We start from the raw sequence: 22,376 nt of genomic DNA on the forward strand, positions 1-22,376 counted from the left end.
TTCAAATTAGGTACCTACTTTGAAAGTATTGAAATGTATCTTATTATTTATCATGTCTAAAAGTTGATTTCAATTGAATTTAAAAATTATCTTAAAATATTCCAACCGAGTTCACTTAAAACTCTCTCACGAATAATAATAATTTGTAGATATTTCTCTTCATGAAAACGCTTCTCAATTATTAAAATATCCTCTCAGGCTGAAAAAAAGTTATGTAAAACACTGTTCTAAGGCAACTCAATACAGCGACAAATCATCTCACCTTTGAAAAGTGCCAAGTCATTAAAGGCGGTGAAAAACTATCCTATAAAATTAACATAACGTAAATCATATGACAAAAAAAATCATCCTTTTTCTCGACAAAGTGTATCGAATTGTCACTGTATTGAGTTTTACAGTTACCCGAAATACGAAAACGTCATTGGCTGACATAAGTCTTCACCATAGTACAGAAACTATATTTTCTAAAAACTTTCGAACTCTCCTGTCATCGCTTCTTTAGGTAACTTTTTATTCGCAACTTCTTCATTCAATCCTGCATAATCCTAAAATTTCCTGCATCACCCTTCTTTCGATATCCTTAACAGCCTTTCCATCTCCCGTGAACATACTTCCCAAATATTACACAAATTTATAAAACATATATTTTGTAAAAAAAAATAATTTTAAAACAAACGATTTAATCCTTGCCATTAAAAATACTAACGACAGTTATTATTCAGTAATTTTATACAATAATAGCAACTGTTACAAACTTACCTGTTAACTGTTGAGTTTTATACGAACAATAATAATAAACTTGAAATATTATTAATGTAAATTTAATCTTACATAATATTACCCATATGTTAATAGTTGGATAGTTTCATTGTTGTCGTTCCACATGGTATTACAGTAATTATTTTAAAAGTAGTGCAGACATGTGAAAAATCACGGGATATTATTTGTGAATCTGAAAATATTGGCCTAAACCTTTCAAAATAGATCAGAAATTCAGCCTTTCAATAAACACAGATAGTTATCTTGAAAACTTACAACATCTGCCAAAAATTTAAACGAAAAAAATACACATTTCAAAAAAAAAATTAATTAATAATTTAAGTACCTGCTTATTTGATATGGTTTATACATATCAACTCCAAATTTTAAAAATAAATGTTCTTCGAATTTGAATCATTTTACACATTATGCAGAAATGTTTCCATGCATCGACAATAATTACAAACTAGGAAATGGATCGTTGTTTAATGGATGGGTACAGCAATATAATCCAATAAAATTCAATCACTTTATTTCTTGTAAATAACTTAAATGTTTGGTGATTCTCCATCATCACATAAACTAATTTATTTAATTGTATTCATCGCCAATCTGCACGAGTATTGTGACAAAGCTTTTACACCTACGCTGCGTTCATGTATTGGTGCAAGTGCGATTATCTGCGTAGCTCGTAGCTTGTAGCCGTAGCCCGGCGTAGACTGCTATAAAAGCCGTGGCCGACTGGGGACTCACTCACTTCACTTCACCACTCGTAGCAACTCGAGACCGAATCAGCATCCCGGATTCAGCAGAGATCTTCTCACTTTCCCGATATCAACAAGTGTTTAAGCTTTTGAAATTGCAAAGTATTTAAAGTCCATTCCAGAGTTTTCAGTTGACGCTGCTTTGAAGCTTACAGACGATTTCAAGGGTGAGTTTTTACACTTTACACTATTAATTTGGCTTTTTTCGTTTTTTTTTTTTTTAGCTCGTGTCATTTTGTATGCAAAGGAAATACTCTGGTTTTTTTTAATAATTTTTGTTGAAGATTGATTAACGGAAAAGCTATAATTAGTTGGCATAAAATTATCTTATTTATTAATTGACTAAAGCTTGCTTATTTTAATGTGGATTAATAATGTAGAGTAAAGTCTTTTTTAATCAGAATTAATTTCTATTCGAAATTTTTATTTATTTATTGTTCTTTAAAAAACAATGTTTCAATTTAAATAAATTAAGAAAAAATAAAATATAAGTTTGAAATCGAACGGGTTAAATTTTTTTAGTATTTGTATTTCTTAATAATGTCACTGCAAATAAAAATTTTATCATTTAAGGAACGCAAGAAATAAAATTCTTATAGCGCTTTACATAAATTTACCATAATTAAGATATAATTCATTAAACCGTTTACAATTTGATAAATTCTCAGCAAAGCATTTCCGCCTTTGAAATTAAAAACGCAGGAAATTTATATCCGATTACCGGAAACGGCTCAAACGGCATACTATTTCAGTATGCCCGATGTCATTTCCCCTCAGGTGCGAAATAGCAAATCAGGATCAGTAAATATACCTGCGCGTTTATTCCACTTTCATAAGCAAGCACTTAATATTTCCGCTTAATGCCAATCGAATGGGTAAATGGTAATAAAAATAACACCATCTATAAATTGTGACAGGAAAAATACGAAATTTTACTTTTAGATCATTTATGATGATGTATTTTGTGGGGTTGCTGCCAAAAGTTGGTAACCACATTTTTTGCTTTTTTGAGTAAGCGATGATTTTTATGTTTATGTTTTATAATTAATGTCTGGAATAAGTTTGGGTCCCCTCTTATGTCCTTACGTAGGTATTTAGCTACTGTTTTTTTTATTAATATGATAATATCATTTCTACTGATTAGTACACAAGAAAAATATAAAACAAAAATAAAATTGTTTAAAATATAATACTCTAATGTTTAAACAAAAATTAAAGTTGACAGTATTACCCAAAAACCCCGACTTTATAATGAAGATCAAATTTTTTAAATTGAGTTTACTTCAAAACATATTTTTGTAAGGTATCAACTTTTGTCGGTAACCTCACGATTTTGTAAGAAAGTATTAATTTTAATTTAATGAATATATTTTATTTTCATGTTTCTACGCAAAAGATATTCGTACTTCTATGCTTAAAGTTCCTTATTTTACGACCCATCAAACTAGCCATATTACTGCAGTTTTTTCGTATTACCCATTTTATAAATGTGAATATTCATTCAATTTATTATTTTTATAACATTTCAAAATTGTTAATTTAAGTGCGTTTTTAAATACGTTTTGTAAAGAATAAATATCGGAGGGTGGGTATATCAACGATATTAGTGGGAACAGAGCTTGCTTTTTAAAGGCAACTTGTCGATATCTGAATTGATTCTGTTCAATAGCAAGATTGCTCTCTCCATCGGCATGAGCATTGTTACGTTAGTCCTGCAGGCTAGGAGGTGCCTTTAAAACTAATTTATTAGTCTGTACTGTCGGTGACTGAGTTAACAATCAGAATGATCTCCATGATAGCCGAGTTTTTAAACAATATCCGAATCAGTTTGAAGAAATCTGTTCATTCCAGCCGTACTCCCCTCATCGTTATAATAACTCACAAATCTTTGTTTTCTCTCTAGTGAAAACAAAATATAGACAAATTCAGGGTAGCTCGAAGAGAATTTACAGGTGTGCATCCTAAATTAAATTTTTGATTCTATTTTTTGATCGCGATCAGATTTATATCACGGCTCTGCTCAAATTGTAGGTTTTACAAATTGGTGAAAATCTTTTATAATCATTTTCTTTTCTTTAATCAATCAGAAATTTTGTTAATCAAAACCTAAAACCAATATTAGATTTAATTATCAAGGACACAGAAGCATGTTTTTCTTACCTACTTTCTTACTACCTACAGAGAAATAGGAAGGTTGAATTTATAACAAAAGAAAAAAGCTAACAAAACCAAAAGTTTTAAGAAAGTGAAGAAAAGCAGATTTATTAATTTCTTTCCAGTAGGATAAATGTTGAGCTTCCAAAATTATTTTTTATTTTCGCTCATCATTTGCTTTTCCGATGAATATTTTGTATGTAAGTAAGGTTTTATTTCGCAAAACATGAAAAAAAAATTCAAACACATTCAAAATAAGACTTATTTATAAAAAATTATTTTACGTGTTTTGTTTGACTATTTCTGAAAAAACGCCATGTTTTTAGAAATCCTCAATTAAAAGCTTTAAAATGTACGTTTCATAAAATATCGAATAATTATAACGTATGGCGAAGGGAACCATTTAAAACAATCGCTTTGAAGCAAGAGTTTAAAACAATATTTCAGGGAATAATTTTTGATACAAGAAAGTTTTGTTTTATTTTGTATGTTATGGTCAAAGTTGGGAAAAAATTGCCTCCGGAAACTTAGAATGTGTGTTTTAAAAGGAAATTTTTTTATTTGAGACAAAAAAGTTTCAAGGAAATCATTCTTTATCATAATCTACTTAGGTAAAAAAAGAAATGGGGTTTCGTTGCCACAACGTTAGAATTTTCGAACTTTAAAAAATCGGGGACATTTTTTTGCGATAGTCATCCCGGGGTTACATTCATATTTTTTGTTGTTGTACATATTCCTTTTTCTTTAATATAACATATTTGTAGTGTATTTGGGGCACTCTCCAGAACTTCTGTTCGGATCGTCCTCTTGAAAGTCCACCGTTAGGTATCCTCTACCGTTACTTGAAATGGCTTCAGACATGTTTGCTGACCAAGTCTGAACGGCTAGATACTTCCCAAACTTCTTCTCCCCCATATCCTTTCCCTCCCCATTTCAATCAACCTCCAAACACACCCTTGTTGGGTATGGATGTCACTATCCCACCGAAAAGTCGGGAGCAATTGGGACTATTACGTATTAGTTTTAGTACGATATTCGCAAAAAATATAATTACACTTATTATACTCAATGTTCCGTACTAGTAAACGTGTTTTAAATTTTAAACAACCATTAATGTATTTTAAATGGTTTTGAATCACTTGAATAAAATTTAAAACATGTTTACTAATAAGGATTATCACAACAAAAAAATATTGTATTTATTTAACAATCCCATCTAAAAGAACATTTTTCTGACTTTATATTTCGTTATTTAAATTTAAATCCCGCAACTGATTTACTTTGACAATGCAAGGGTAAATTAATGCAACGTCAAATAAAAAGTTTTTATAAATTGATCAAAAGTTTTTCGGGACCCCTCGTCAGCTTAAGTTAGGAGGAAGTAAGGAAAATATAACTCGACTTAGGGATTATTTGCTGCCTTAAATGTCATCTGAAGTCTGCGGGCGATATTATATTCAATTTTACTCTTTTGCAAGCAAGTTCGGAGTTAAGCCACTTAAACCGAGCTGGATATATCTTTATTGAAAACCTTTTTTCGTCTCAAAATGTTAAAATGATGTGTACAGCGTATTTTAACCAGAATATTAACCAAAACACGCTGATTTTATATTTTTTCTCAAAGTTAACTCGTAAGCCAACCCATATAATTTTAAATTGCGATTAGGTATTTCCTATTTCTATATTACGGGTATCTTTAAGACTTTATTCACTTCCACACGGCATCCCATATAATTTATTCCTCCAAATATTATTTTTGTTATTGAGAATATCACACGAGAATCCAAACCGTTTGGAGCCAGTGAGACTATTATCTAGAGGCTGAAAGTAGTTGGGAGGGAAAGGAGATAAGAAAGAGGAAGGTCGGAGAACACCTGGCTATTCAATTCCAGTCACCAAACACGGATAAAACTATTTTAATTTGGGAGGCGAGTGATCGTATCGCCGTCCCGGAAACCATTTATTGGATAACCATATTTGCTGTAGGTCACCACAGCACCAAGTGGTTTGCTACGTTTTGTGACTTAGCAGAGGCGCCCGGGTTCATGAGGCGAGGTTTGTCCGGGTCTCGGATACAGATGCGCCTGCCCACCAACTGATGGATCTTTAGAGACTGGTTGAGGGAGACATTTTGACCTGTCCAACATGACTCTTTCATATGAGCTATGGATTCATACGTCTATCCTCTCATATATTCATACTCCTGGATACACTGAAACCCAGATTCCTACCCACCCCTCATGCCCATTTCCTTCCCAGAACTTCCTCCTTTCTTCCTTAAGGGATTTTTTTTCCTAAGTGTGGAACTAATGTTAAAGCAATGTTTCAATTCTCAATAGTTGTCTTTCAACAGGGCGATACTAAGACAACAGTTAGTATCGCCCTGGTGAAAGTTGTCACGTTCTAAATTTATCAAGTTCTAAATTCCACATTAGAACGTTCCGCAATGACTATTTAAAATAGTTTCAAGAACCGGGACATGAGAAGGGGGAGCTTGAGGAAGGTTATATTCGGTTGGGTTAGGTACTCAGATTAGATCACTAAGTACGTCCAAACCTTTTTTACTAAATTTAGAAACACCAAAACAAAATCACTTTAAGTTACCTACACCAGAAGTTTAATGCGTTACCTCTGGTTCTCCGGGTGACCAGTTCAATACTTCGTTCCAAATGGACACATTCCGGGGGTTGAAAAATCCATTTGTCCGATCGAAATCTCAATCAAATAACCTTATAGTCCCCATTCCACATAACGAATTTCATATTTGGCCTGAATATAGCTAACGTCGAATAATTGATCACAAAAATAATTTAGGGAAAAATTGGGAATTTCAATTAATTTTTTTTTCAATTTTTGTCATCTGGATGTAAATACTGGAATTCAGAATTTTTCTATCACACTTTTTAAAACGGTTAAATTTGTTTTTAATCTAAACATTATTTAAATAAACAATCTCAGGTATAGTTTTTCCACATTCAGGGTGTCCGTGGGTAAGATGGAGGTGATTCTGACATGATGGTAGAATTTAAAAAAATAAGTAACTGTTTAGCAATTCCGTTGGTTTTTTTTCATACAAAAATATTTTTCCCTAGAAAACTTTTTATTTTTCCATATACAAAAATCAACTTATTTACCCAAAATATTAACCTTAAAACGTTATTTCGGAAACGTGAAACGGAATTTTGAAAGAAGTTGCTTCAGCTTTTTTACTTGTATAATCACGTAGAATCAATCACCTCCCGAAGTTAGTGGACTTTACCCCCTGACACCGTATATTTATTTATATTCACCATCTAACTATAAATACTAGTTTTTTTTTTATTTGTCACGTTTTCATTTGTGGAATATTTTAAAGTTATTAAATATGAAATTATAATTTTATTAACTTTCTTTTGTGGGGGTGAACATATTTATTACTGTTGAGAATGTAACATAGTAAATATTATCGTGTAACGTCCTTCACAGGGTCGGCCATGTGCACTGTAGGCGCAACTGGAGCAATCCGCTCCGGGCAATCCACTTGCCGATGCGCCAAGGAGCCAAGGCGCTGATAATACCTAACACAGCGCCTTTGACGTTTTTACTAGCGCCAGGCGCCGTTTGGCTCCTCGTTTTGATCCTTTGTACACGGATCGCCATATTATGCAGCATTTAACGCTAAATTATTAGGCAGAAAATTTCATTCTTGTGTTTATATTTACTTTCAAATTATTTTATAACAACAAATAGTGGGTTTCGAAATATACAAGAACCATATAACATTATTAATTAATAAGCCAGGGGCAAACATAATAATTTTATATGCGTTTGTTAAAATCTACAGGACGCCCCCGATTTTCCAAATCAGTTCTTACATCAATACTGGATTTTCATAAAATGATTTGTTAAAATAATTTTTACTACCAAGAACAAATTAGCACTCTAACATCAGCCGGGAGCATCAAATCATTCGTTCAAAGTTATTTTAAATTGAAACAGATTTCATAAAAATTATTTTCACTTCTATATTTCATCGAAGTTATTTTAAAAGTATATTTTTTAGTAATTGTTCTGATCTTTTTATATATCGAAGACAAGATTCGTAATAGTAATTATTTCAAATATTGGTCGGCCGCAGTTCCCAACAATATAGGGAGCCAATAGAAAGAATGTTTTCATGCTTAGACAGTAATTGAACTCTGGTAGTTGTCCGTCTTCTTTCAGATCTAATTGAAATACGCAACGGAATGTTTTCTCCAATAATCTAACATACATCTCGGAAGTATTTGGGGGCTCGATAAGCTAATGTTACGTTTTGATGAGAATGTATTATATGTAAATATCGGAACCCGGCTATATTGAGCAAGATGGAATTTTTTTTTTCTTTAGATCCGTGGTTAGTAAAACTTATATTATAATCCTTAAAGTCTAATTAATTCGACAATCATCTATGGCACGCTCTCATATCGAGGGTTGGCAATCATCAGTGCATGTTTACACCAGCAGTCTGCATCCTGGAACAACTCGTTTTACCTTGCCAGAGGGCAGGACCCTCCGAGTAACGTAGATTTTGAAGCTTTGAGGCAAGGCGCCATTAATTCCTTGTTTTCCATCAATACCTCTAATTTTCAGTTAATTGTTTTTTATAAAAAGATTTTTATTCTATTTTATCTGTGGTCCTTCACGATAATAAGAGTTTTATTCTATTTTATCTGTCGTCCTTCACGATAATAAGAGTTTTATTCTATTTTATCTGTCGTCCTTCACGATAATAAGAGTTTTCTTCTATTTTATCTGTCGTCACATAATCAAAAAATTCACAGTGTATCTTTAAAGGCAACTAAAGCATTTATCGATAAGTTTGTAATCTATTTGAAACGAGTCATATTTAATTAAATATTTTCACAGTTTTCGCTTAATTATTATCGTTTTTTAATACTGGCGCGCTCTCTCTAACATTCGTATTTACATTTCTCCCTTTCAAACCATCTTTGAACGCTTACTACGGAGCCTTAAACATTTTATGAACATACTGAGGAATTGAAAATATTTTGAGTGACACATTTGTGTAACTTTTCTTACATGTATAGCGTAAAGCCTTGACACATCAAAGTTGGCAAGTCTATTGAAAAGTCCTGAAAATGTTTTATTTTCTCCCAAACTTCTGATTTTCTCCAAATCATGACATTTTAACACGTACGCTTAAGAATTTGGTTAACTCGGTCAGATATATCTTCAATAAGCTTGATAAAAAAATGGTTCCCCATCCAAAAATAATTTGACACTTGTGAAAATAATGTGAGATTGTTTAGAGCTAGTAATTGCAACAATAAAAAATAACAGAGCATGAAAATAGCAGACAAATAATGAATCAGAAAATAGTTTTAATCTGACAGCATTCGTTCGACCTTTTCCATTAATTTTTGACAGATAGAGATTTTTCTGGAAGAAGCGATAAATATATATTTTATCTCTGATGTATTTTCGGCTACGTGTTTTATGATATTATTGTGAAGATGTCTTAAACTGATTGGCTTACCACGTAGTCACCTCTCAAGTTGTGTTGATTTTGTTATTTTTCACTTCGAAATTAATTGATAAACCTGGGCATTTTTCTTACCATTAATATAGCCAATACGTTTGAAAAACATGAGATACAATTATATTTCGTGGGTATTATTGGTCATATTGCATAAAACTATGTATTAATATTCTTTTTGCGTAAGTGCGGGAACAAATTAAAAATATGTAAATATCGGTGTCTGCGCCCGTACATACGCAATATAAATATGAATAAATTTAGTTTTGTACGTATAAAAATCCAATTCTTTTAAGAAAAGCATACAAATATAATATCGTATCGGTGATTCAATCCAATATTATATTTGCATGACTTTCTTGAAAGAATTCAGTTTTTATGAGGACAAAACTATTTATTCGTATTCGTATTACGTATGTACAGGCGCTAACAAAAAAGTCTTAATATTTTAAAGGATTACTTGCGAAAAGTGTATTTTAATAAAAAAATACTCAAATAAACGCCATCTATGAACCCATAGATTATAACGAACGTCACGTAAAACTTCTCGGCATTTCATTGAGCGCGTTATAATTTTTTGGTTCATCACAGTTTAAATTCCTGACTATATTGTTTTCTTTAATTCTTTCGACAATTTTTCCAATATTTGACATAAGTTTTCTCTTTTGTACAGTGAAAGTACTCTAAATTACTAAAAAAACACTTAGGACGGGTTGTTTCACAGAATTTGAACAATTTATAAAATTTCATGGTTAATTTTTCTATTCGAGTTCTGTTATTATTTCAGTTTTGTGTAGTAACTGGCCCATAATTATATAATAAAAGAACTTGAATAGGACTTTCTCAGAACTTAAAAATTAACGTTGAAATATAATGAATTTTCAAAATTCTGTGAATCAACCCATCCTTAGATAATAATAGCAAAAGGAAGAAATTTAAAAAATTGATCATTTTGAGTTTTTTACAGCGAATTAGCAAAAGAGTGCACAATTATCGAAAAATGTGAACTTAGAACGTTGTCTTGAAGTTTGAGCTTTGAAGGTAGTACTTACCAAGATATTTTGAAAAAATAATAAAGTTTTTTCTTTGTTCAATACCTATTTTCCCTTCAATATCATTGAATCTTACGTTTATTATGCAGAAACGTACGGTATTCAAAGTACAGAAATTCTTAGGAGGTTATTAAAATTCCTGAAAACAAAGTAACTGTGCTGATTTTTCTTACCCGATCGAGCGAGATATCTATTTAAAGAAAATTTGCAAGAAATTTAATATTCACGTATTTATTTTAATAAAACGGTTCATAAACCATCTGAATTCAGCATCTTCAGAACATTAAACGCAACTTTGCAGCTGGAAAACTTAATTAATAATTGTACTTTGTAATTATGCAGGCCAAGTAATTGTTAAAATTCCGGTAAAAGCTTCAAACTTTGGAAAGATAATTATAATTAACTTCATTGAACGTAAAATGTAATTACCTTCCCTTCAATATCCTTTACCGCATTAATAAGTAGATAGCACATTCATAATGTGATTAATTGGTAGATAGCATATTTATAATTTGATTTATAGGTAGATAGCATATTTATAATTTGATTTATTGGTAGATAGCATATTCATAATTTGATTTATTGGTAGATAGCATATTCATAATTTGATTTATAGGTAGATAGCATATTCATAATTTGATTTATTGGTAGATAGCATATTCATAATTTGATTTATAGGTAGATAGCATATTCATAATTTGATTTATTGGTAGATAGCATATTCATAATTTGATTTATAGGTAGATAGCATATTTATAATTTGATTTATAGGTAGATAGCATATTCATAATTTGATTTATTGGTAGATAGCATATTCATAATTTGATTTATAGGTAGATAGCATATTCATAATTTGATTTATTGGTAGATAGCATATTCATAATTTGATTTATAGGTAGATAGCATATTAATATTGTAAATAATAGATAGATAGCATATTCATAATGCTAGGCCCTGCGGGCGGCTCTAAGTTGGGCTTCGCCCATTTTAAGTGGTATTAACAACAGTTACATTTAATAGATAGATATTAGGTCATTCACAGAGAGAGGGTGACTATATATTGTTAAAACACGGAACAGGAAGGAGTTAATGAATAATAACATGCTCAATTTAGGCATAATAAGAATGACAGTTGTTTGAATAAATGAAATTTTACGTATTTGTGATGGATTATTTCAAATGAAACACTATTATTGACTTCATATCTACAACTGATATTGACTGTTATCGTACCTAATATAATTTGCTCATAGGAGACTTGCAGTGCTTAAATATGTGTTACAACCGTCAATGTCTATAAGTTGAATCAATATCGTTTAGTTTGTCACAATTAAAGATAGTTTAACAAAGTTGACTTAAATAATAGATTATTACATATTGATTAATTGTACCCGTGTTTATGAATAAAAATAGGGGAATTGTGCGATGAGATTAGCAGTCGGTTTAATTAAAAGGTGTTAATTTTACTCCAACTGGTGGTAATTCTTTACCTACAACTGTTACTGTATCTAATAAAGTTTAAAGTTAGATTATATATACAACATCATCAGGAGGGTAAAAATCTATATATAAAGGTAGATTATTACAATATAGCGCCCCTGAGGTGATATCTCACAAAAGCGGCGCTATACAAATTGTCCAATAAATGAATAAATATAATGTTTACATTTTATTGTGTATACACCGAAGTCAAAAATTAAATATAGATTGCAATTGGGAAAGAAGAAGTGGAAGGAGGGGGGAGGGGTAAGAGTAGGCTGGGTTTATAATAATTAGGAATTACAATATCGTTAGACGGGAAAGACCAGTTGAGTGGGAACATATTTAAAAGAGAGTTTATAAAAAAAATTCTTGTTAATTATATCTGCTTTTATATTAACATGTTTCCTCATTTCTAAAATTTCAAAATTATTTACAGTGAAGTATTTTAAGACCTGAAAAAAATAATAACATATAACCATAAAACAATATATTCATAAGACAAATAGCATTTAATGACGGTTATTCTAATAAATTGATAGTTGAAATACTAAATAAAAAAATTAAACATATTCTCTTCAAACGGTCTTTCTAAAGATAGAAATAAACAATGGCGTAGAATTCTGTTTGTGGATAACGATACTTCTAAAATTATATATAAAAACAATCCTGGTACTGTTCAACTGGCGTTTTACACTAATAACAATGAAGAAATATATTCTTAATAATAAAGATAGCAAAATTCAAACAAAAAAATCAGAAGTTTAAAAACTCAATTGGGATGATTGTAATTTCTTTTTCAAAGGTAGAACCAATAGAAACTTTGAAGTCAGAACTAAAGAATATCGCAAGGCTCTAAATGGAAATAGTGAATCTGAGTTTGCAAATCATCTTTTGAATAATGATCACACTTTCGATAAAAAAATTCAGGTCTTAAAATACTTCACTCAGGATATAAAGCACCGCAAATAAATAATTTTGAAATTTCAGAAATTAGAAAACATGTCAATATAAAATCAGTTATAATTAATAAACAAAAAAAAATATAAATAATAATGAAAAATGCCATTACAAAGTGATAAGCTTCCAGAAGAAATCTTCTTACTAAACGCTTGTCGTAAGTAGTCAAATATTGTGAGCTGCATATTTAAATATTCGGGCCATTCATTTGGTTCGTTTTTAAACCGCCAGAAGTGCGTTCTGTCGGCCATCTAATCTATAGCCGTGCGTATTGGCCATTGAAGGAACGCGTGATTTTTTTATAAACGTCAAACATAATCACGTAACTGTGGATAATTTTCATTGAAATGTAATTAATCCAATTGATTATGAACTTTCTAAAACATATTTTCTTCGATATTATCCAAAAATTATATGAGGAGAAACGATGCTTTTGAAGAAATCTCGTATTATTATGAGGCGATCCTATTTTAGTATGAAATCGTTTCTTAATTTTCAAGTTAGCGGAATTTAACCGAAACAGACAATTTAAATTTGACCAATCAGAGGGCCTTCATCGTCCAGACGCAAGAGTATTAATACTATCAGATAATTTAATAACGGAAGCTTAAGTCTTGAGTAAACAGAATAATATCTAGAACACCGTAAAATTTGATAAATTATTTATCTATTTGTCACTCCTGCCTCTTTCACATATCCCACAATATGCTATCTTATGATGTTCTATTGTAACAAAGATGTGAAGTTATTAAACTTTCTTGCAATAAGGTTTTGTTCCAAAATGAAAGACGTTTAAGTTATAAAATTAAATTATAAAAGATAGGTAAGTGGGTTGTTTTGACAGCTTAAAGGTTTGAGTGTATTTAAATTTAGCGATATTTAGATTAGGTGATTTTTCTTATAACTAACCTCACATTTGAAATTGTCGTACCTTAGTAGCGAACTCAACAAAATCAAACTTTTTGTTTTGAGAATTGGTGGAAAATATAGTTTTTTTGTGGAAAAATTTATAGGAAAAGGGGTGTGTAAAAAAAGGACAGTATTAGATTGGTGGAGGTTAGAGTAATGAGCTGTGAAAATAAAGAAATGAGTGTTTTTCGAGGATATAAACAGTACAGAAAGAGAATAGTCCGTTTGATTATTTTAATCAAGAGACACACGTTCTGTAAATAAACAATACATTCTACTTAGAATTGTACATACTGGTATTTACATCGCTTGCAAGGCGCATTTTTCTATAAATCATAATTATATTTTATACAAATACGAGTACAGCAGTATGAAAGCATCATTTTGGTACACATTTCTGCTTTTTAGTTAAAATATTAAAAGGCAACATTCATTAGAATGTCAAATTGTTTGTTTCGAGTCCCCATGGGCCGAAATACGTATTTGTTAGAAATATTTCTTCTTTAAAAAAAGTTACTTTAGTAAAAAATCACTAAATTATTGATATTGCTCGGCAACTAAAGAGATTTTTTTTCAACTTTAATTTTATTTAATTTTTTTGGGAGAGTATTTTTAAAAGGTCAGAAAACTCTTCTTCGAATGTTAATGTTCAAAGTTTTAAATAAAATGGGGAATGAAGTTAAAGTTTCTTCATAAAGTGTTACAGTTCTTTTTTCCTTTCCGGCCATGCATATAAAATTTTCAGTAATAAAAATGGGTTTATGTAAATAATAATAATAAGTATTTTTGGGTAATTTTATCCTAGAAGATACAACAATAGATTTGTTTTTGTAGGATTTTGCTCTCAATATTATGCTGAACGTTGAGAACACAAACAAACACGAGGAAGCTATTTATTTATTTTATAAAATACACAAAGTAAATGGTAACAAACTACTTGCCTCTACGGGTTTGTCGTCCGACTACAAATAATATATCTCCAAAGTTGAAGATACTCTCGGTATCAGCATCGTGAACGACCACCATTCAGAATCGAAACATTACTTGAAATGGATTTAGCTGTGTTTGGTGACCAGCTCTAAATAGTACAGCATTTTTCCGTGTTTCTCTTCAGGCATCTCCTTCCTCTCACCGCTACTCTCAGCCTCACAACATATCCCAATCGGGTATGCCACACATCACTGGCTACTTTTGGGAATAGTTGGGACTTTTGTGCGGTATTAAAAAAATATATTATTAAGTACTTTAGAAAAATAATTCTACTTGGAAACTATGTTAACCATTAAAATGCCTGGTTCCTGGCTATTTACATTCACTATTATGTATTCAAGCCATAGCAAGAAGGTGATACCTTCAAATCTAATTATTAACGAAACGAAAAAAATCAAGTTTTGTTTTAATGTACTAAAGAATATTCTAGATCTATAGCGACCATGTAGCGTCTACTTGGCCTTATGTCAAAGTCACATAGGATACGATAAAGCAGGCTGGGATGATCTGATAAAAATACAAAAACTAATTCTCCGAGTCATATTTAGAAAGCCCTTCAGGCATCCAACAAAGTCGCTTTTCCAGTCTTTGAGTTTTTAATTTCAGGAAAATAAACCTCAAGGTAAGCCTGAAAATATTGCATATATTTCAAAAATTTTTTTTTCAATTTCATATCGAAATTGCTTCAACGAGTCTCAGGCAAAATTCTTTCTTACTAAGAACTTGCAATCATTATAATAAAACTTATTTTGATGCTGATATCCTGTCGTGTACCTTAGGAGCTTTTAAAAAAATTGTTAACAGAGTATTGTAATAATTAACCCTTTTCTAAATTTAATACATTACATTCATCATTTATTCATTATCACTCTTACATATTATTTGTATTTAATATCAAATGTACGTGTGTGTATGTATGTATGTGTGCATGTATGTATGCGTATGTATGTATGCAACTATGTATATGTATGTGTGTACGTATGTATTTATATGTGTATATGCATATATATGTATGTATGTGTTTATATATATATATACATTTTCTCTTATTATTTCCTTGTTTTTAACATTTCTTTGTTTTTATCCTTTCTTTGTTTTCTTTGTTTGTTTATTGCTTTTTAACCTTCTTTATCTTTATTGCATGATGTGAACATTGGTTATTGGGTTGTAACCTAATTCTTTTACTTATTTTTTCTCTCTCTCTATGCATGTTATGTTATAAACCTGTTAATGTTCCTAATAAAAATAAAAATAAAATAAAAAAAAACGTATATCACCCATTGTAAAGACACGAAGGAGACTTTTGGTACTGAAATATTCTACAACCTTTGCTCAAAGACACATATTATGTACATAGTGCATCACTCATACAAAAAAACTGCCGCTACAGACCATAGCAATAACTAATATGTATTTATTTAATAAAAAAATATGAATTAGTTGCTAGTGAAAAATCATTTCCTTGTGATCTTCACACTTTATCAAATAGAACTTCTTATTCTTTATGCAATGCTAATAGTACTATCTTGCAATTTCACATTATACAAGCATATGTGCTATAATATACTTTTTTCTCCTTTCTTTTCCCACTATATACTTTATTATTTCTTCTCCTTCTCCTATTTATCTAAATTTAGCACATCCTAAAGCTCTCAATTATATTACAATGATATATTTTATTTGTTAATCCAACCTCAGAACAGGTTACACCTAGTGAGATAGGTAATGTTAAGGGTGTTACTAAGTTTTTTGGAAAATTAATTATCGTTCCTAATAACACAGGGTGTCCGGGGGTAAAATGCACTAACTTCAGGAGGTGATTCTACATGATGGGAGAAGAACAAAAAAAAGAAGTATAAAAAAGTATTTTAATTTGTTGCGTATAAATTTCAATCACTTTTACTGGTTATTAAAAAGCTTTGAAGCACAAGATATCACCTTCATATGAAAAAAAATGCATTGAACTAGATATATAAAACAGAAACAGCTTATGTTTTTTCATAATGCCAGAGCTCACCGTTCGATAGATTTTTTGTCGATTCGAATTAACGAACAAATAATTTCAACTTAGTATAGTTGTGATTCAAGGGTTTGAAGATTGATCAAATTAATACACGATATTAAATCTGAAGCAGAACAACCTTTAAAAAAGTTCCTCAGTTTTGATTCTTTCTTCTCAGTAGTGATTTTTGGTTATGCCGTGTTCCACTTCCTCCTTCCTTAACGAAAATTTCGGATTGTGTTGCAGTATCAGGGTAGATGAGCAACATGGCATAAAAAACGAAAAATTAATTACGATAATACTTTTGGATGCGATAATTTAAAATTATTTCTCCCCTAGAGTATTCTGTTTTTGTCACGTAGTTTTTTCTATGGCCCAGGAAGATAGAAGATATAACTACAAAAATTACTCACGTCCCAAGAGTAAAATAATAAACCCGCATAGCCTTTGCGCAAGATTTTAATTTCATATTATATTAACAGCGTCCTTATTTACACCGTGAATGTTCGTAGATTGAACGCAATTACTCGCTGCACTTTATGACCATTAAAAGTGTAAAGCGATACGCCATGCGATAATCCTCTAAGCTTAATGCGGACAACTTAGCTGAAACCTGTTGACATTTTATTTAATATTTCTAAGAGAGAATAAAGCAATAAATGAATTAAAATGAAAATACTTCCATAAACCCTGACACGGGAATTAACCAATTACTTGGAATTATTTTTAATCTTCACTGTCGAAAGAAAATAGGATTATATCACCTTTGGCTCTACGTTATGCCTTCATCTTTTCTGCTATTCTTCTCCTGCTATCTCCCTCCAGATCCAAATTAATTCGATCCATGCGATTTTTGCCTAAACACAAGTTTAGGAAAAAATGTATTTTATATGTATTTTTTTCTAAATACAAGAATGTTTATTTTTTAGAATGAAATTTGAATTCAAATCTTAAGAGGAATAGCTTAAATTGGAATTTGAAGTCAAAATGCTTTACCAAACTGAAAAATATTTTTTTCAAAAGGTGTAGTCAATATTTAGTACGGATATGTGCTACTTTATTTTACTTCAGTAAAAATCAGATGCTAGAATAGTGTAAATTTGAACTTAGCACTTAGCACGCGCTCTATCTCTCTTACATCGAATATGGCCATATAATTTGATCGAAATGAAAATTTTATAATGATGCTAAAACACAAATGATGATGGAACACACACAACGCATTTATTGTGTTCTTTTGAATTATGTGCTAACAACACCCAATTATGTCAGTGTGTTGTAGTCCAATTACTTCTGGAAAGTTAGGATAATAGAGTTTGCGGAAATCACTTAAAAATAGTGATCGACCGAAACCATATTTTCAGCCGAAACCGAAACCAAATTGCGGTTTATGTTCTAGTTTTGTCTGAAACCGAAAACGAAACTATTTTAAATAAGTTCATAAAAAACACTATACAATTATACCCCGAAATTAAGGATTTTATTGTTAAACTTGTATCTTTTAGTTAGTCTTAAATGAATAGTTCAATGAGTAAATTGGTTAACTTAACGTGTGTTTGGTTATATTCAATATACGATGTACGTAGGTACTTTAAAGGAATTACAAAAATACAAAATATCTGTAGTACACTATGCATTCAAAACTTTAAAAATCTTATGTTAGACTGTTAAACAATTATGAGTACATAACAGTTTATATTAAAAAAATTAAAGCTATTCAAGAATATTGCCTCAAGGGCATACACCCGAGCCCAAGTAAAGATTAAGATATCACGAACGCATGTTTAGGTTAAACAGAAGTTACGGCTATTTTTTGGCGGAAATCGAAATCGAATCCAAATCTTCGATTGTTTTATTCTTCTAATATTACGTAAATGTGGTTGATGTTATTCCATTCATAACATTAATGCGCAGATTCACAGCATAAATGCAGACAAATCCATTTGAATGCAAATAGGTACAACACTCAGTCAATGGGCTATTGAAACGAATGCAATAAGTTACATAATAATTAACTAACACCAGTCGTTCTCCGGGTTGTTATTCCGGTTGAGTCATCATATTATTGTCACTGTACAGCTAATCTGGAAAAGGACAATCAACACACAATGGCAGGGCATTACAATTATAATCAAAATATAATATTTGTATATTAAATTTATTATCCAATTTCAGATATTCGCAATCTGGGGGTGGCTAGTCATTGAAATTTGTGAAAACTTAAACATTGCAAAGCATATGTTATTAGCCAGAGACACAGCATATGCGTGCACATAGTGCCCCACTGCAAAACTAATACACATTAACTATATTGGCCCAAAATTGTTTAATTCCTTGCCGAATTCCATCAACATGTTACAAAACCTAAACTCGCATAAAATAAATGTTAAAAGCTGGGTAAAAAAATCTGGAAGTGAGAAATATTTTTCTATAATTTGTACTACGCCTATGATGCCTAAAATATGCCATTACCGTCTACATTAAAAAACTTTTCAAAATTACTTTAACTGTTCTATCTATTGGTACTATATTTTTTGTTTATTTAATCACCACTGTTTTGTATATATAATTTATAATGCCCACACATAGGCTTCGCCTTTGTCTGATTTTTTTTAAATTACTTTTTTATATTTTGTATATTTATTTATATAGCTGTATCTATCAAAAAAAATGCCAGTAAAATAAAATTGTTATATTCATTGATATCTTCATTACTCCGATGTTTTTATTTTAAAACATTGACATTACTAAAATTGTAATAACAACCATAAAGTAGCCACAAAACGTTGTCACAAGGCGGGTTGTCTGCAGGTTTTACAATTTTTCTTAAATTTGACAAATATAACACAATCATTTTGTTGAAAAATTTAGTCAAATTGAATTACATCAAAGTCTATCTGTAATTCACTGGTCCCTTCTTCTGATTGTAGCTGCTTCATTTATCATGTTTGCACTAATCCTCCCTTAGATTATCATTTGCGTAAATTTTGTAGATATCTCAAATTCAAACACACTTGTGCGAGTCCATTTTTATGATTCAGTTTGGTATATTTCGTATATTCAATTCAAGTAAAACAATTAGATGAGTCCTTTTAAAAATTGTCTGAGTCGATGACAATGCCATCCGTGAAATTTTTTAACAGTATTATAAGACTTTTAGAGCATTTCCCGGTAAGGTGCCGAGAAAAAAAAACTGTAGGGGGTCTGTCCATAAAAAACCGTACTGTAGTAATTTGAATCAGAATCTTTTGGATAGAATAGAATTGAACAAACATTTTCAAACACTGATTTTCTTTCTTGAGTTGAAACAATTACATCTGTCTGACTGGAGCCTTTATAGGTGCCTAGAACTCGACAGATCCTAAATTGACGAAATCAGTTCTTTTTCCAATCGTTTTCGGTTTCACTTCTAGGGATTTTATGTTCGGTGATAATATTTGTGAAGAAAGAGAATTTGTTTTGTGGCAAGTGGGTTCAATAATTTTAATAAAGAACTTAACTACCTTTTCGAAGTTGAAGCACCTATGTAGGCAGCCTGGAATTCTAAGACTAGAGAGGAAATAAAAATCAGCCCTTATATGGAAAAACAGCGTGATGTGAAATATGGGCTCTGAGATATGGGCTGTAAAACATTTCATTCGACTGTAGTGAGCATACACACATTGTAAGTCCAATAAATTTATTTGTAATGAGGTATTTCAATTAATAAACAAAACGTTTTACGTATTTTAATCAATACATTAATAGGTTTTGAGATCAATACACGCAATGTTTTTCAAATATCATTTTTTTCGTTCAACTACTGAATTTGCTTTTAACATTTGTTAATTATTCCCATTGATTCACATAAGTTTTGCCATAAAATGAGTTGCGTTAAGAGAGACTTTGGAAACCAATGTTATATTATATATCAAATTTATTCCCTATTCAGTAAATGACAATACAATATTTAAGGAAATGTTAATAAACCATTCAAATATCTCCCAATTTCCTGGTAACAGTTATTGAATGGAAAATTTACACGACATTATCTTCACAGAACAATGCAATCAACAGGCCCATGTAATAACGACTTGCTTGGAGATGGACATCTTCAAATTACTTCAACAGAGGCTTCTGTCGTTACGTCTTAAAATTGTTTACGATTCGGGCACGTCTTGGCGAAATTCAATTTTCTAAGAGATAACGTGAAAATCAAGAACAGAACACAAAATACCTAACTTATCTGTGGGACGTGTCAATTTGAATTTCGACCGTAATCAATGAACAAAAGGCGAATTTATTCAAAGAAAATCCTTCGCTGTCCAACAAATCCAATACCTTCTTCATTTCTAGTTGATGTTATTGTGTTTATTTGTTTAGTTTTCTTAGACAGTTCTTTGCTTTTTCTGATGTGAAAAAAACCGATTCTTGCGAAGCAAGTGTGGCAAGACGAGACCCCGTTTTTGTATTTAACTCTGCTTCGTTTGGTCAGCCTCGTGACTCGTTTTATCTTTTTTCTGGGCTTTTTCCGCCCGGCCGCCAAAACTCTGTGCGGTTTATTTTCTTTTATTCTCACTAAAATTGCAAAATTGGCAAAGCATTTATAATCTAAATGATGAATTTCCAATTTCTAATATCTTTATCTGTGTACAATTTAATGACCTAATTTAACTCGTTTAATTTAATTTTCTTTTCCTTCAATGAAAACCAATTTATAAGTTTCAGATCTGCCAGGCTGCTATTTAAAAAAAACATATCGTTGAAGTTTATCTAATGCTGTTCATTATCTAACCCACATTCACAGTTTTCATGCCTTAGATTTATTTGAAACGTTCCTAACAATCCCCCCGATAATTTGCAAAATCATTGCTTTTACTTTAAAAAGTATTTTCTCCTTAATTTGATTATTTTCCAAAAGGTAGGAATTTTAAACAATCAAAATAAAATATTTTTCAAATTTTCGTGATAATATTTTTATACATTCAGTCCTTTGACTCTAAAAATAAATCAATATTTTTTTTTTACTTGCTACCTACTAAGGGAGGTTAGCTACTGCTAACATCAGGGAAATCTCAATGTTGTAGGCTGCGACGGTTGCGATCTTAGAATAAAAAAGAAAACAAGAAATTCGATGGGGGGCGTGTTTTGTAATCCAAGTATGATCATTATTTACTCAAAGTTTTCATTCAGAAGTTGGTTTCACCATCATTACGAAATGTTCAATAGAACGAAGATGTCAAGCAGTGTAAAATAAACATTGCGCTTATGCTAAATGGGCTAGTTCTATGTTGTGGCTATTGTTGGTTATTATCGAAATGACATTTTTTTATTTTAAATACAAGGAAAACCGCACAGAATTAGCCAAGTGTAAAAAAATTGGATACATTACAAAAAAAAACATAAAATAAGTTAATTTTCGAAAAGTCAGTCAGATAAAATGATCATCACCCCTTTCTCTTAAAGTTTCTCATCAGATAAAATAAAATAAATCAGAATATTTATTACTTATTAGGGACACGCTCTGTCCACAGGGAGGGTATTATTTATTTATTTATTCATTAATCGCTCCACCCTTGTTGTGTTCAGAAGACACGTCCGCAAAAGTTTTTATTTACATTATTTGTATTGAGAAAGTTATAGTATAATTAGATCCACTTGTGTATTCCTATGTCGGAATAAAATACGTAAAATGAATACATATATTTTTAAATAGTTTTTAACATGACAGTCTTAAACTGCAAAAAACTTAGTACCTGAACTTTGAACAAGATGTCTTTTTTTCTAGAATAGTAGATATTACACCATTC

The 22,376-nt window shown here is 30.8% G+C and overlaps 1 protein-coding gene across 1 annotated transcript in view; it reads left to right on the forward strand.

The window, feature by feature from the left end:
• The first annotated feature begins 1,532 nt into the window (after positions 1-1,532).
• AstC (Allatostatin C) overlaps positions 1,533-22,376 on the forward strand; it is a 37,664-nt gene continuing 16,820 nt past the window's right edge. Inside the window, exon 1 of the mRNA XM_089636227.1 lies at positions 1,533-1,690. The gene's annotated coding sequence lies outside the window, so the exon portion shown is untranslated. The remainder of the gene's footprint in view (positions 1,691-22,376) is intronic.

This window comes from Hesperophylax consimilis, chromosome 10 (genome assembly GCF_061612785.1).
Source record: "Hesperophylax consimilis isolate HC1 chromosome 10, BYU_Hcon_1.0, whole genome shotgun sequence".
Classification (NCBI taxonomy): domain Eukaryota; kingdom Metazoa; phylum Arthropoda; class Insecta; order Trichoptera; family Limnephilidae; genus Hesperophylax; species Hesperophylax consimilis.